Genomic DNA, 17,720 nt, shown 5'->3' on the forward strand with positions numbered 1-17,720 from the left:
CAGAGCACAATCCAATTAGCTTCACAAGCAGCATATCCAAGGAGAGATCTCAGCAAGCACCAGACCTGCTGAGGCAAATTCCACTTAGTGGGGCCAGCCCCTGCACAGCAGCTCATATATTGTGGTCAAGGTCAATCCTCACAGTCAGCCAGCCTGAAAGTTGAACCCACACATGGAGAGGCCAAGAGCAATCGAGACTCAGTTTTAACAGGAGGCTCACATAACCCACACAAGGGATGTTCCTAGAGAACTAAGCTCAGGTGATTAAGGAAACTGAACCGCTTGATTCCACAGGGAACCTACTACATAAGGCCACACTATCAAGACTGGGAGGCAAAACTGATCTACCTAATACATTTAAAAAAATGGTTATAAGAATGCTAAAGGGACTTATTGAGAACTACAACAGCATGAAAAAAGACATAGAAGCCATAAAAAAGAGCCAGTAAGAAATGAAGAATACAATATCTGAAATGAAGAATACACTAGAAGGAATAAACAGTAAATTGACTGAAGCAGAGGTCTGAATCAGCTATTTGGAAGCCAAGGTAGCAGAAAATACCCAATCAGCAAAAAGAATTAAAAAATGAGGGTAGTTAAAGGGGCATTCGGGACAACATATAAAGCATAACAATATCCACATCATAGGGGTACCAAAGGAGAACAGAGAGAGCAAGGTATCAAGAACCCATTTAAAGAGATAATGACCAAAAACTTCCTAAACTGGTGAAGGAAAAAGACACACCCTCCTTTTTCATGCTGTTATAGTTCTGAATAAGTCTCTTTAGCATCTTTACAATCATTTTTTAAAACTCTATATCTGGTAAATTCCTTGCCTCCATTTTATTTAGCTCTTTTGGGGGGAAGATTTTTTATTTTCTTTTATTTGGGGCATGTTTCTTTGTCTCCCCATTTTGGCTGCTCCTTTGTGTTTGTTTTGCTATTTTGACTTTCTATATTTGTACAGAACTTTATTAATTTCATTTAGGGTTTCAGATTTTTTTTTAACGTAAAATACTCCTTTATTATTTTAAAAATACCCACTTCCACTCTGTCTTCATTATTAATTTTTTTGTTGTGCATTTTCTACCATATTTTGCTTTTATACTTGTCTTTGTTCCTTGGTGAGTATTTTAGATGTATATCTAGCCTATTAAATTTTACAATGTGGTGCATATAGACAATGGAAGACTACTCAGCCATAAGAAAATAGGAAATACCTCCATTTGTGACACATAGATGGATCTTGGGAATATCATGCTACATGAAATAAGTCAGAAAAAGTTAAGAAGCATATGATTTCACTCATATGTGAGATATAAAACTGAAACTTATAGGTTACCAGAAGGAAGGGGGGTGGAGGAGTAATAAAGGGTAAAGGGGGACAAATATATGGTGACAGAAGATCTGACTTTGGGTGGTGGGCGCATAATGCAATATACAGATCATGTACCATAGAAATGTACACATGAAACCTATACAATCTTATTAACCAATGTTACTCAAATAAATTTAATTTTAAGAAAAGAGAAGATAGGCCAGAGATGCAAATCAACAATATCTAATTAGAAGTAAAATCTTTGACCATCTTGCCCAGTCCTTTTGTCAGCGATATTACACTGCCATGTTTATATTGTTTATAATATACAGTCTTGGATCATTCTTTTTTGTTTCAGATGTGTTCATATGCTCCTAATAAACAGAGAAAGGCCAAAAAAATTTTCAATGACTTTTTTTTTGCTTTTGTTAATCTTCTTCATTATTTTACTTAATTGAGCTCAGCTCTGATAATTATTATTTCCTTCTGTCTTGTTTCTTTGGCTTTACTCTTTTGCTCTTTTCCAACTTCTTAAATTGACTGCTTAGTTTCTTTACTTTAAAAATATATATATATATATATATATATATATATATATATATATATATATATATATATTTGCTGATTTCAGAGAGGAAGGAAGAGGGAAACAGAGGTAGAAACATCAATGATGAGAGAATCATTGATCAGTTGCCTCCAGCACACCCCACACTGGGTATCGAGCCCACAACATGGGCATGTGCCCTGACCAGGAATTGAACCATGACCTCCTGATTCATAGGTCGATGCTCAGCCACTGAGCCACACCGGCCAGACAGCTCCTTTACTTTTAATCATACTCTCCAAAAGCTACATCTAAGACTATACTTATCCATCTAAAAATTTCTTTTGGACAGATGGTGTATTTATTATCATGTAGTTTTAAATATTCTTCAATTTTCTTTTTAACCCCAAGGCTATTTATTAGTATGTTATTTATTTCCAAAAGTTGTGGGATTTAAAAAAAAATTCATGTTGTTTTGGGTTGTATTGTATTATGTATGTTTAAGAAACATGTTCTGTGAAATTCATGTTTTGGGATTTATCAGGGCTAAGAACTGCAGCCTTATTCTTTAGATGTTTCTATAACATTTTCTTCATTGTTCAGGGGTATAGGTCTGTCCCTTGTGAGTTTGCTCCTTACCTACAGGAAAGGCAATTTTTGTTATTGTCTCCTGAGATACGCTGCTTAAAATGACTCTGCTCCAGCTTCAGTTTCTCGCATACCTGCCCTGTGTGGTTTCTCCACGGATTTCACTTTATTTTGATAGTCTTTACACAAATTTTGGGTCTCTAGATCATTACTGTGTTCCACTTTTGCTGAAGATGGAGTCTGTGTCTTTTCTCCATTATGCTGTAATTTGTGTAGTCTACCTGGGAGGAGACGGGGGATTACTGTCATATACCATCCCATGTTTGTACCTCAAGTCTCAACATTCCACTTCATGTGACCCGGCAAAGGCATTAGTGACCTGTGTGACCCACGGCCATCATTGCTAAACTGAGACCCACAGTCACCCCAGTGGCTTGTCTTTGACCATTAACCATCCTAACCACCCATCTCATATGCCCAAGCATCTTTTTGTTAGTTCTGTTGTCATTCCTAGCAACAGAGAAAAGTTGGCTCTGAATACCCAGGTTTTAGGGTGTAGCACCCATCCTACATATTTGCTTTGTTGTGTTAACCATCTGTCATCAATATTTCCTTTCCTTTTTCTTGACATCACGCTTTCCCAAAGGCTCGCACAGTGTGAGAACATTCCGTAGAGGGGCTCTGAGGAGCTAATGCAGGAGCTTGGCCGAGCCTCTGGACTCTCGGTGTTTCCTGGAGGATGACTCCTCTGCTCGGTCGTGTTTACAGGCTCATTCACACCAGTGGTGCGTATTTTTAGCACTAGCCATGCTTTTGGGTCCTACCAGAGCCACGTGCTTAAGTGCCATCATAATCACATGACATGTTGCTCGAAATTTGTCAAAAGCTTTCAAGGCTGTCTTCTCCTGAAGATTTACCGTCTTGGAATATCACACTGTTACAAGCTGCCTGCTTGTGCCCCACCCCAAATTCACATGTTGAAACAAACTCTGACCTCCAATAGGATGGCAGTAGGAGGTGGGCCCTTGGGAGGCGGTTATGTTATAAAGGTGACGCCTTCAGAATAAGATTAGCGCCTTATAAAGGGAGAAAGAGAGCTGGCCCTGTCTTCTTCTCTGCCAGTGAGGACACAACGAGAAGGCAGTGGACCAGAGCCCATCTGGGCCGGCATCCTGATCTTGGACCGCTATCCTCCAGAACTGGGAGAAGTGCATGTTTGTTAGTAAAGCCACCCACTCTATGGCAGCTTCTCATAGCAGCTCAAGCGGCCTGAGACAGACACCGCTGGGTGGCTGTTCTGAGCCAGCAGAGGGTGAGCCCTCCACTCCCCGCTGCATGGGCCATGGCCCCTTTCCCAGCAGACAGAGGGGAGCCCTCCACTCCCCGTTACATGGGACATGGCCCCTTTCCCAGCAGATAGAGGGTGAGCCCTCCACTCCCCATTACATGGGCCATGGCCCTTTTCCCAGCAGACAGAGGGTGAGCCCTCCACTCCCCGTTACATGGGCCATGGCCCCTTTCCCAGCAGACAGAGGGGAGCCCTCCACTCCCCACTGCATGGGCCATGGCCCCTTTCCCAGCAGACAGAGGGGAGCCCTCCACTCCCCGCTGCATGGGCCGTGGCCCCTTTCCCAGCAGACAGGCTTTCAGCATGGTTCCCATCCCCTGACAGGACCAGGATAGTGCTAGGCTGGGGGCTCAGGGGAAGCTTGGCTGTGACAGGGATGGGGTGCAAGGGCTCTGAGGGCCCCAGGGCTGGTCTCCTCTGCAGCTGTCTAGTCACCACCCTCCCCCACCCACAACCTCTGAGTAGACCAGGCTCTCTCTGTGGTTGCTAATAGGAAACTTCCAGCAACAACAAGCATAATTCCTGACAGGCACTTGTTCTCCTGCCTCATGACATTGTGTTCAATTCATCTTCCAGGAAGGAACACTCAACCCTTGCCATAATTTCATTAAGACTCCCAATTTGTTCTTCTATTCAGAGTGAAAGGAAAAGCCGTTCATTACAGAGTGAGTGCTGAGATCAGGTAAGATGGGGCGTGTCCACCCAAGAAAGGGTGATTTGGTTGAGGAGGTGTGGCTTCCAGCCATCAGCCCTGCTCTCCAACACCTTGCCCTGACTGCTGGCCCTGCCCCATGGCCCTCCCGGGTTCCCTGGAGCTGACCTCAACCACCTTGCCGCTAAGAGCTTATAGAGAGCCCTAAGCTTCTTCTGCACTTCTAGATGGCTTGGCCTGTCTGCAGCTTTTAATGCCGGCCAACTTCCTTTTTTTTTTATTTTTTTTATTACAAATGTAATGTATGCCGGTGGCAAGAAAATGCAACTAATACAAAAGTGTAGTAACTGAAATAAAGAAATGTTCTCTCATTGTCCTCCTTCAGCCCCAATGTCCATTTCCAGAGGTAATCGCTATTAATCCCTTGGGCAATATTGTTCCAGGTTTTTTCTGTGCATCTGCAAAGACACCCACCCACACACAGACACACACTCACACCTGTATATCTGTATTAGATACTATTGCACACACACGCACACACCCCTGTACATCTGTATTCAATACTGTTGTGCACACACACACATGCACACACACCTGTACATCTGTATTAGATACTATTGCACACACACACACACCTATATCTGTATTAGATACTGTTGCACACACACACACACACCTGTACATCTGTATTAGATACTATTGCACACACACACACACACACACCTGTATATCTGTATTAGATACTGTTGCACACACACGCACACACACACACCCCTGTACATATGTATTAGATACTGTTGCACACACACACACCTGTATATATGTATTAGATACTGTTGCATACACACACATGCACACACACCCCTGTACATATGTATTAGATACTGTTGCACACACACACACCTGTACATCTGTGTTAGATACTGTTGCACACACACACCCCTGTATATATGTATTAGATACTGTTGCATACACACACACGCACACACACCCCTGTATATATGTATTAGATACTGTTGCACACACGCACACCTGTACATCTGTGTTAGATACTGTTGCACACACATACATGCATGCACATGCACACACACCTGTACATCTGTATTAGATACTGTTGCACACACACACGCATACACTACGCACACACACACCCTGTACATCTGTATTAGATACTTGTTGCACACACACGCACATGCACGCACACGCACATACACACCTGTATACCTGTATTAGATACTGTTGCACACACACACACGTGCACACACACACACACCTGTACATCTGTATTAGATACTGTTGCAAACACACACACACGCACACGCACATACCTGTATACATTAGATACTGTTGCACACACACACCTGTATATCTGTATTAGATACTGTTGGGCGCGCACACACACACACACACACTACTGCACACACCTCTGTACATCTGCATTAGATACTGTTGCACACACACACACCTGTACATCTGTATTAGATACTGTTGCACACACACACACCTGTACATCTGTATTAGATATTATTTGTGCTGCTGTGATTTTCTTCACCCGGTCGATGCACCTAGCCCAGCTGTTCATGGTTCAGAGCTGCACCCTTCTCTGGAGAATCACCCTCAGCAGCAGTGATGGCCTCCTGCAGCAGTGACTGGGAGCCCGTGCCCATTCCTTGGGGAAGCCCCCGCCAATGGCAGAATAACGCCTGGACCCCTGCTTCGAGGTGGGGCAGCTCCGTGCTGCCATTCATGCTCCGGAGCTCCCAGTGGGACCAGGTGAGGCTGCACCATGGCAGGGCCTGGCTTCTTCCCCTGCCCTTGCGTGCTCGCTTCTGCCTGTGCAGGCTTCACCTGAGAGCACGTTCCCAGCAAACCCAGCACCAGATGTAAGTCTGTGATGTAGAAACAGGGATACAGATGCACAGCTACAGAGATATTCTCAGGAAGGAGCCCTGCTTACCCAAGCATCTGGTGGCTTGCTTTTTCATTTTGTAGCACCCCCGAGGCATCTCCAAATATAAGAGTTCTTTGTTTTTTTCACAGCAGCAGAGTTCTCCTGGAATTGATTTCCCATAATTTAGGTAATCAATAGTTCTATTAATGAGACTGAGTTTATTCATTCATTAAACAAATAGGCCATGGCCCCTTTTGAAGTACTACTGCATTCCAGGTGCTGCCTTAGGCACTGGGGTTGCCTCAAATTTTTCTGTCTTGCAAGAAATATGCATATTTGTGTACACATTCAAGCACTTGTGCAAGTGGTTTTGAAGGACAGCTTCTTGGAGGGGGATTTGTGAGTCAACAGGAAACTGCATTTCCAGTTGTAATAGGTCTGTTTTAGAAAATGTTCCTCCTTCGGCTCTCCTAACAGCGCCCTACTATGTATCTACTTTTCTCTTTCTGACCCTTCTTTGCAACCTGTCCTCCTGGGTGCCTTCTCACCTGCCCAGTGAGTGCCTGGAAACCCTGGGGGTGGGGCCACAGGGCTTTCTGCTCGGCTCTTTGCACTCTGGTGCTGCTCTTCCCCTGAGCAGAGTCCTCCCTACCCTCCTGCTTCATCCATACAAATGTCTACCAAGGCCTCCTAGACCAGGACACTGGGACTCAGAGAGGGTGACTGTACTAGTCAGGGCTCCCCAGAAAAACAGGACCAATAGGATAGATAGATAGATAGGTAGATAGATAGACAGATGGATAGGAAGATAGACACACAGACTGTAAGAATTGGCGTATGCAGTCTGAAAGGCCCAGGAGCTCTGATGTCCAAGGGCAGGAGAGGATGGAAGTCGCAGCTCAGGCAGAGAGCGAATTCGCCCTTCATTGTTCCATTTAGTCTCTCAATGATTGGATGATGCCCACCCACACTGAGGAGGGTCAACTGCTCAATCAGTTCACAATTCAAATGGTAATCTCTCACAGAAACAATCTCACACACCCAGAAAGGATGTGTTACCAGCTCCGGGCAGCCCTTAGCCCAGTCCAGTCGACACATAAAATTAACCGTCACAGTGACCTACTTTTCCAGACCCATGTGTCCAGGTCTCTGCCAAACCGCTCCACTGGGCTGCCTCAGAGGCACTTTAAAGGCATGATGTCCCAAACCGTTCTCTAATCTGTCCTTAAGGTCGCTTTTTCCATTTCACACAATACCCAAGGGAAATGTCCCCTCCCCTTGGACCCCGTCTCTCCCTCCCCCGCATCGGGCGGGGTCCTCCTGCCTGGGCCTCTGATACAGTTCTAAGGCTGTCCCCTTAGATGACAGTTCTAAGGCTGTCCCCTTCAGAGTGTCCCTTTGTCCTGCCCTGGCCTGGCCTCAGCCTCTCACTAGCTTGCTCCTCCACTGGCGGAACAGTCCCTCCTCCCTCCTGGGCTCACGGCCTCCCTGGGGCTCTCGGCAGCGGAACAAGGAAGGTGGGCAGAGCATTGAAGGTGGCCCATCTGACTCAGTCATTCATTCCTCCCAGGTGTGCATGCTGCGTCCCTCAAGCTGCTTGACACGGCTCGGCCACTCCAGGCCTCTCCCTGGCAGCCTCTTCTTCCCTCACACAGCCGCCTCCCTGAGTCTCCGGCACAGCCTGAGCCTTAGTGAGGTCCCCCAGCTCAGAGCATGGGGGTCAGAGTGGAATGTCTGCATGGTAGAGATGGGTGCCCTCTCGTGAGGGGTGCCAGGCAGGTGTGGCGGGAGTGAAGGAGGATGGACAGGGGAGTGTCTGCTGGTTCCTAGAGACACAAGACCCTGGGGGAGGGCGGTGTCACCATGCCACTTGCCTCCAGGCCCCTCATGGGCACAGATAAAGCGACTCAGAGGCTTTTCAAAGAGCATCACCTTTCTGGAGCGCTAAGAGCGTTGGGAGCACATTGGGAGGAGCAGACTGTTGTCCTGGGGTCTCTGGGCCTTTCTGAATAGTTTGTGCCTCTCCGGGCCTGTCACAAGGCTTCCTGCGCAGTGGGCGGGGCATACACGTGTAATAGTGATGGGGCAATTTTTCACTAGGGAAATGCGTGGCTTTCCTGACGTGGCAAAAGCTGCGGCAGGAGCCTGGCCGGTTTTACTTCTCGGGAGAAGCGGGCGCACGCTGGCGGGATTGCTGGTAAACCTGCTGGGAGGGTGGTGCAGCGGAGATGGACGCCCTCTCCACGGGAAGCCCTAGAATTATGCACGTGTTTGATCTTACTTACTGAAGGTCTAAAGAAATAATTGGGGATGAATGATATATTGTTTGGTCACAGACTTACCTTTACAAGAGCTATTTATAACAGGAAAAAATTCAAAACAGCCCATGAGTCCAGCAGTAAGAGACTGGGTAAATAAATGCTGGAATGAATATACAATGGAATTCTATAGCTCTTCAGTTTATTATTGAAGTACATTTTTGATACGGAGAGGGAGTCATAATAAGTAATGAAATTGAGTCATGTAACAAAAATATGTGCTCAGAGAAAATTTTTAGAACAGAATGTATATATATATACACATTTAAAACACCCGGCGGGCCTTGCTCCTGCAGGTGTGGTCCCAGCCTCGGAGCCTCTGCCTCACCCAGCGGCTTGTCGGAGACAGAGTCTTGCCCAGCACAGCCCGACCCTCCTCAGGGTCGTCGGTGTGGGGGACTAGGAGGGAGTTCTAGTTCTCCTTTCTGCTCGATTATCTGTGACACGTGTATATTGTGGGGATAATGAAGAAAAGGAGAGGAGAATATTCTCCGAAGCGCACAGGTGGGCTTCGCTGTCATCGAACCTCTCTGCTCTTTCGGGTCTGAAAGTGGGGCAGGTGGCCCGGGCCCCGGCAGCCTGGTTCCTGCTGCTGCTGTCATTTCAGCCTCGTTCCTTCCTGGGTGTGTCACTCCTCCGGGCTGTCTCTTGGCTTAGAGTGGCATTTTCAGAGCCACCACTGCTCTCACAGGGTCCGCTGCTCCGAGGCGGGCAGAGGTGGAAGGCACTTGGCGCCCTCTGCCCCGGGCGTAGACCAGGCCCTTTCGGGAGCCCTCCCACCTGCTGCAGGGTCTTCCCTTGAAGCTTTAGGCTGGTTGGACACATCAGGATTCCTTGGCGACTCTTCCTCTCTCTTCCTTTATTTTATTGTCTTTTGTTTCCTCCCCGCATTTCTCACCACCCCGCCCTGAGAGCACTGTGCTCAGGGCCTGGGTTTCTGCCGCCCTCACAGCCTCAGCGATTGATTCTGCAGGTGATGGCTCACCCTGGGGCTGAACCCCATCCTTCATTAAATACGAGGTGTCATGAGCCCCCAGACCTACTCAGCCACATTCACTCTCCTGATCAGTGCGACCTCCTGCATCTTCACACACTGTCATAATCCCGGAGCTCCCGTGGAAGAACCCACCTGGCCTCATGGGGCGCTTCTCAGAGGCCTGTGGGGGTGGGTGGGGTGGGGGAGAGAAGCGACTTCCACAACCTCTATGGATGGATAGCATGCGGACAGCCTTGTGCTGTGTCCTGTAGGGTGGGGTGGGGTGGGGTGGGGTGGGGTGGGGTGGGAGGGTATAGAGTCAAATCAGACCTGAAACTCCCCCACAAGGATTGCCTGTGGGGCAACGGCGAGTACCTGGCTGAAGGTGAGAAGGGGGATGATACAGAGACAACACCCAAATGGAGGGAGTCACCCTGCCTGAGATCAAGGCAGGCTTCATGGAGGAAGCAGCACCTGACTTCCTTGATGAGTTAGAATCGAATGGCTGGAGGAGAGATGGGCAAGGACACTGGGCTGGAGAAGGGCTGGGACAAAGGCAAGGAGGCCTGCGCCCCTCTGCCCCTAACTCGCCCCACCAGGCCTCACCAGCGGGATCCTAATCCTGACCACTTCTCTCCAACAGGATAAAAGGGCCGGTGGCAGAGGCCCTGGTTTCATTCTCTGATCCCCTGTCTTCCACTCCGACCCCAGGTTCACCAGGGTCCCAAGCCATTCACCTGTCCGTCTCACTGCTACTCAGCACACACCATTCTGGTCTTTCTAACACCCTGCAGTCTGCTGATTGTCCATACCAGAGGCAGGAGAACCAGGTTAGTGAGGTCGGGAGTGTGGGACCCTTGGGGCAGAGAGGATGGGGCCTGTAGGGATGAGGTCCCTGGGGAGGGGTGGGTCCTGGAGGAGGGGCATGTCATGTAGGGATAGGGGTCTCTGGGAAGGGCATGTCATGTAGGGATAGGGGTCTCTGGGGAGGGGTGCATCCTGTTGGGAGGGACAGGTGCTGCTGGGAGGGTGGTGATGCCTCCGCTGAGAGAAAGCCAGTGCTCCGGTCCTAGGCCAGCGTGCGTGGGTTCACCCAAGCACCCCCTGGATGCTCCTGAATGGTCCTTCCTGGTTCCTCCCAAGAGTCTGGCACAGTTGCCATCACTCCCACACGCTGCCCTGGCGACACCCGGGTCCTGCCTCTGCCTGGCACCTCTGCTTGCAGGGGTGGGCTTCTGCTCAGCACGGCGCCGAGGACCAGGGTTCGCTGATGCGGAGCTGGGAGCTCTGTGCTCAGACCCTGCTGGCCTTGATGTGGGACCCTTCTCGGGAGGCAGTGCCACTGGGCGGGCGGCGACCTGGGCTGGCTCTGGGGGAAGCACCTGAGGTGACATCTCAGGAGGGTGCCTGTGCGGGTGGGGCTGGGGGGCTGAGCTGGACAGGGCGGCTGGCGGGGTGGCGGGAAGGAACCGACAGTGGAGGCCAGGTGTGGGTGCTGCCAGGCAGGAACTCGGTGTGGCGCTGAGAGGTCATCCACCCTCCAGCCCAGGCCTCAGTCCCCTCTGTCCAGTCTCAGGGATAAGAATGAGAGGCCCAGGAGTTCTTAGGGCCCAGCAGGAGTCCCAGCGCCCCCCACCCTCCCTGCCCCAGCCGGCTTTATTCTGAGGCAGAGGAGCAGGGACAGCTCGGAGCGGGCTCTGGGCTTCGCTTTGGAGACTCCGTGTGGAGGACGGTGCAGAGGGGAGAGGCTGGAGCAGGCGAGAACGGCCTGGGGTGGAAAGCGGGTGCCTGGGCTACATGAGGCAAGCGGGGCCTGACCTCTGGCCCAAGGATGACACGTGGTAGGGCCCTCGCTCACGAAGGAGGCAAGTGCCCCGCAGCCTTCCTGTGCGAAGGATGCACCTGCGGAGACTTGGATGTCTCTACCCGCAGCTTCCTGCGGTCCCTTGTGCTGGGGCCCCGGCAACCCCCCACCCCCCACCCCACACACACAGACACCAGGAGGGAGCCCAGCTGTGCACAGACCCTTCCTGAGCACAGAGCTGGGTCACCACCTTGGGCAGCTACACAGGCTTCAGCCTCCTGGCGCAGCCCCTGCTGTTGACGACATGCCTCCTCCTCCCCCGTGAGTTATTTGAACTTCTGATGCCCTCCACCTGCAGGGCCACCTGGTGATGTCACCAGCTGATGTCACCAGCCACAGAGGAACAGAGCGTTACTTCAGTCTCCCCGCCAGCCCCCCTGCCCCCCACCCCCACCCCGCACCTGGAACCTGGCCAAACGCCCAGGTGCGCACTTTATCCCCAGGCTGCTGGAGTGCAGTGCGCATGGGCAGCCCAAGATGGTGGGCAGGGAACGTCCCAGATTCTGGGCCCCCAGCCCAGACTCAGGAGGAAGCGGGAGCCACACTCAGGAAGGGCTTGCTCCTGCTGCTGCTGCTGCTCCTGCTGCTGCTGCTGCTGCTGCTCCTGCTGCTGCTCCTGCGGGGGGCGGGCTGGGCGGTCAGGGACGGGCCCACCTGCTCCTCCCACTCCTTAGGTGGCTCCAAGGAGGGAGGCCTGCCACACGGGGTCCTCGGCACTTCTGTCCCCTCCAAGGCCCCCTCTCCTCTGGCTCACGCTGGACTCAGACATTGGGAGGCACCAGCAGGAAGCAAAGTAACCCCGAAACATTTCTCCTCCCGGTTCCTCCACCACCAGCTGCCATGGGCGGCAGCGCCCTTTACCAAATGCCCAGCTCCTGCCAGTTCCCAGGGCAGCACCCTGTCCCTTCACGCCTCAGAGGTCAGGGCTCTCACGCTTCTGGTCCCCTCAGCCTCTTCTCCGCCTTTGCAAATAGACTCTCTACTGCCAGATGCCCCTTTGTAGTGTGCGGTGGTCCCAAGCGGCTGTAAGCATCATTGTAAGTAAGGGAAAGTGTGCTTTAATTAAATATACATTATACCACCGAGGCCAGCAAGGTCGAGAGTACTCCTAATGCCGATAGCTACAAAACCAGTTTGTACATGACAAGACAATGAGAGAAATAAGCAACCCCTTTAAAACAAAATCTTTGTAAAAAATGGTCAGAGTGGTTTGCATGAACAGTCTGCATTTTATGACAATAACACGTACAGATTGAGCACCCTGGGGCTCTCTTTATATCCTAAAGAAAACAAGCATTTACATTATTCATGGGTTGTACTGACATTTTTAAAAGGTCAATTGTACCGTTACCCCTGGGGTGCACAGCTTTAACACCATCATTTATGTTGTTTGCTAAGGATAGAGAATTAAAAAACAAAGGGGGTGGGGGAAGGGATGGAGCGGCTTTCATTTGCAAATGCCATTGATTAAGTGAGAATGGAGGCAAGCTGACCAATAGCCATTGCAGTGTTAAAAATGAAGGTTGGCTACAATATGTTACAAGTCCCAGTGAGGCAACGTCAAAAAGGCATCTGTTTCCTCGTTGGCGCTGTGATCAGACCCGTAGAGGTGTCAGGGCCTGTGCCTTTGGCTTCTTTTTCTCCGCAGGCTTTAAATCTGAAAAGAACACATTCGCGTTTTGTCCACACGTATCATGGCATCTGCGTGGTCAAACTCTCCACAACCGTCTGGTGCAGAAAGGATAGTGACTAACTGCCTCTCTGAAAAATAGTCAGATCCCTCTTCAGCCACCTGGTGAGCGCGACATAGAAGATCCAAGTCACGCTGGCGGGGAAAGTCTGCAACCCCTTCTGCACGCACTGCGACGGACACGCCTCTGTCTTTCACCCCAGCCCAAGGATCCTCATCAGGCTCAGCCCACAAAGGTCCCAAAGGAGACCTAGCTCTGGCCCACCAGTTGGTCATATAATGAACAAATCTGCTCCATAGATTGGTGACCAATCCCCATGAGAGTAACATATTTCTCATCCACGATGGCTGCTGCCTGTAAACAAAGTAGTCTGAAAGCTTTCCTTAGTTTAATGTTGTATCTTCTTTTACCTTCATCACAAAATCCATACATTCTATTGATGCTGGCACATTCGTGGTTCCTCTGAGGAGGAAAAATTCTCGGGATATTTGATTTTGTATCAGTGAGGGAAGGTCTCCAACGACCATTTCCCCTGTCCTCATAGTCCCCAGGAGACAGGTCCTTGCTTTCTGGCGGGAAACCCCTATCAGAGAGTTGAAGCGAATCATAGCTTGTCCATGGTATCAGCACCTACTCCGAGTGGAGCTTCACATTCTAGCAGGACAGACGAAAGGCCTGTCAGGACTTGCAGCCCAGTCCTCTGGCTTCATTCTCCTGGAACTGGACATCCTCACGAGGCTCGGGCCCTCTCACTTCCACCAGCACTTGGATGACGCAGTCAGGGTTGAGTTTACCTATATCTGCCATCGGCTTCCCACTGCCAACCCTCCCGCAGCCCAGCCGGGCGGCCTCTGGCTCCCTCCGGGGCTCACTTTACAGCCGGGAGCACAGAAGGGAGTGGCAGCCATGGCCGCAGCCACGGTGAGACCCCTACCAGCCTCTCTGCTTCCTCCTTCTCTCCCTGATGGGGAAAATAAGACATTTGGGGGGGCGGGCTAGCAACCTGAATCTGTGCCAGTCACCTAATGTACATTCTTTTTGAAAAATATATATATATATTATTGATTTTTTACAGAGAGGAAGGGAGAGGGATAGAGAGTTAGAAACACTGATGAGAGAGAAACATCAATCAGCCGCCTCCTGCACACTCCCCACTGGGGATGTGCCCGCAACCAAGGCGTATGCCCTTGACCAGAATCGAACCTGGGACCCTTGAGTCTGCAGGCCGACACTCTATCCACTGAGCCAAACTGGTTAGGGCCTAATGTACATCCTTGATAGCCTATAATTAAGTCACTGCCCCTTTCTCCACAATCTGGTTTTGCAAGACCGTTTACCTAAATACTCCCATTTTAGAGGCCATAAACCATGAACAATACACAACCCCCGGAGGGGGTTATCAGCATTGGCGCCAGGCCAGGCCTTTAGGTGTGGTTTCACGGCCCCCATCCCAACACATGGGGCTTTTTGCAAAGCCCACAAAAGGTCCGGAAGTCCCATCCCATATTTGGGGGACAAAGAAACCAAGGGGTATAAAGTGAGAACTTGCTCAGGATTTGGAGAGAAACAGTCTCCCCTGAGTCACTGTACTAGTGCATGTGGAACATCTGAAAATAAATGGGTTTTTCCTGTACCTCCGGTACTCCTACGTATTTTTAGGTTGCCTGGCAAATTCTGTAGCATCCCCACTAGAACCACAAAAAGAGCAAATGGCCCCTGAGTCCCAGGATCTTATATTAAAAACGTGTTTAAAAACTAAACGAAGAAATAACTTGAACTATGCCTGGTCCCTGCTAACCAGTCAGATCTGTCAGTCGCTTTACTGAGCTTATGGTGTGGGGAGAGGAAAGTGGACATCAACCTTCCATCATGGAGGTCCCTGAGGGGCCCCCCTGGAAACGCAGAGTCGGGCTCCTGTCCAATAGGGGGGCAACCAAGGGAGGCTTATAGGAGGCACTTTCAGCAAAAGTAAAGGGGGTAGGGGTGAGGGTGGGAAGGAGGAGGTGGTTCTGGCAGAGGGAGAAGCAGGAGAAAACCCAAGGAGGGAGCCAACACTTCTCCCACCTCATGTCCTGGAGGAAGGAGCTCAGTCCTGTCCACTGTGAGCCGCCCGCATTGGAAGGGAGGCAGGCCCTGTGCCCCCCCCCCCCCCCCCCCGCCACCTGCCCCCGCTCCTCCTCCCCCCCCAACACAAACACACTCGCTGGCTCACCAGGGTACTCACGCCACCTCTCTGTCTGAAGGAAGGATCCAGACCAGATGATTTTTAAAGTTTTTTGTTTGTTTGTTGTGCTTTTTCTTTTGAGAGAGAGAGATCAGTTTGTTGTTCCACTTTCACTGGTTGCTTCTTGTATGTGCCATGACTGGGGATCGAGCCTTGGTGTACTGGGATGACACTAACCAACAGCTACTCAGCCAGGGCCAGGCGGATGGTTTATAGAACCTCTTGTTCCTGGAAGGGACTCGGGGCTTCTCCGGTTTGTGCGGTGCCCAGAGCGCAGGCCTCTGGACACCACTCTGCCCCCATCCGAACAGGTTGCTGTTCAGCCCACCTCCGCCCTCATGGCGGCACCAGGGGCTCAGGGAGCACTGCTGGATGAAATAGTGTTGGTGACAGACATAGCCCTCGAGGCCCCACTGAGGGAGTCCTTGGAGAGCTGGGGCCGTGGGGAGGGACAGACACCTTGACCATCTTTCTTCTCCAGGGAGGCTGTTAAGACAGCTGCTGACAAACCTGCTGTTTTCCTAATTAGCAGCCTTAATACCTCACGAAAGCCATTAACGGGCTGGTGCAGTGGATACATATCTTCAGATGTAATTAATAATGTTGTTAGCCTAACTCATAATCAATACTGAGGGAATTGCTTCCTCGGGTTTGTATTTGGTCCTTGGGGTCTTGGTGCCACGAGGAACATCCATCTGCAGACGTGCTAATGAGTGCGCATCGGCCCCTGGCTGCCCCGCTCGGGACTCTCACGGGCTCGGCGCAGCCCCCGGACACTAATGGTCACACTAGGCTCTGGCCCCCGCGCCCACCTGGGACCTTAGAACCTGTGACTGCAATGCCTTGTGGGGCCAGCAAGGACTTGGGCCCTACGCTGGGACTAGAGCAGCGGTTCTCAACCTGTGGGCCACGACCCCTTTGGGGGTCGAATGACCCTTTCACAGGGGTCGCCTAAGACCATTGGAAAACACATATATAATTACATATAGTTTTGCAATTAATCACTATGCTTTAATTATGTTCAATTTGTAACAATGAAAATACATCCTGCATATCAGATATTTACATGACGATTCATAACAATAGCAAAATTACAGTAATGAAGTAGCAACGAAAATGATTTTATGGTTGGGGGTCACCATAACATGAGGAACTGTATTAAAGGGTCGTGGCATTAGGAAGGGTGAGAACCACTGGACTAGAGGGTCTATTTCAGAAATGAGGTCAAAGGATGGTTCCAGTGCCTGAGAGATCTCAGACCGCGGGTGGTGCCCCCTGCGTGCTCCCTTTCAGAAGCCTCTGGGGCAGGGACTGAGGATGGTCCCAGCTAAAGGTGCTGCGATGTCACAGCCTCGCGTTCTGCCCGAGCTTTCCCCTCACGCCCAGCGCACGGCCTGTTCCTCGGCTTGTAGGGACCCGGCGGAGCCCAGCGCGTTCCTCCCTCTCTGAGGCTGGCAGCAATGGGAGCTCAAGGTCAGTCCTGAGCCGCAGGAGAGGCCTGTCCAGGGCAGTCCTTAAGGAGTGTGCTCTCATCTGACTGTAATTGGAATTCATACTGAGGCTTCACTTCCAGGAACTTCTCCAGCAGACACATCCGGGGCGCTGAGGTCTGGGATGGAATGCTCCCAAAGCCAGCCATAAATCTCTTCCCAAAATGACGATGCACAAGCTAATTGCTCTAGAAGCGCACAACATGTCATTCTGCCTCCTCCCAGTCTCCATCCGCTCCCTGGGAACGGAGCCAGGGAGAGGTAGAAGGGAGTTGGCAAAGTCACCATGAAGGAAAACATTTTAATCCATTTAATTACGAGCCTCTCAGAAAACAGAGCTCTGCTGCTTCTTAAACCGGCCGAAGGAAATGAGAAGTGACACTCTCCCACTCCCACCTTTTCCTCAGCGGAGGAAGCTCAGAGCTGGAGGTGTTGGGTGTGGGCAGTACCAGGCTGTGTGCGTCCAGGAGCAGGACCTGAGGATCAGCAGTCTGGCCGTCTCTTTCTCTCTCTCTCTCTCTCTCTCTTACATGCACACACAAGCATTATCTCCTCTTTCCCTCCACAATACAGGAGGTTCATGTGGATGTACCCTTTGGTACTGTGCTAAACTTCTGTACTCTTTCTTTCTTTATCTAGGCCTGTGTTTGATAGCAAGATAGTCACAGATATGAAACTTCAAATAATAATCATACATCTTCACATAATAATCAGTGAATCCTTAAATGATAACCGTAAGCCCTTCACTAGAGTAGTGGAGGCCAGTGAGGGCGGACACATGGCCTGGCTGTGCAGGAGCTGGACCAGAGCCAGGCC

General features: G+C 50.5%; 1 pseudogene; it reads right to left on the bottom strand.

Moving 5' to 3' along the window:
* Nucleotides 1-11,932: 11,932 nt before the first annotated feature.
* LOC139021547 (serine/threonine-protein phosphatase PP1-gamma catalytic subunit pseudogene) lies at nucleotides 11,933-13,997 on the bottom strand (annotated as a pseudogene).
* Between the last annotated feature and the right edge of the window lie 3,723 nt (nucleotides 13,998-17,720).

The sequence above is a fragment of the Myotis yumanensis genome, unplaced genomic scaffold (assembly GCF_028538775.1).
Source record: "Myotis yumanensis isolate MYYU_CA2020_CCGP unplaced genomic scaffold, mMyoYum1.0.hap1 SCAF_13, whole genome shotgun sequence".
Taxonomy (NCBI): domain Eukaryota; kingdom Metazoa; phylum Chordata; class Mammalia; order Chiroptera; family Vespertilionidae; genus Myotis; species Myotis yumanensis.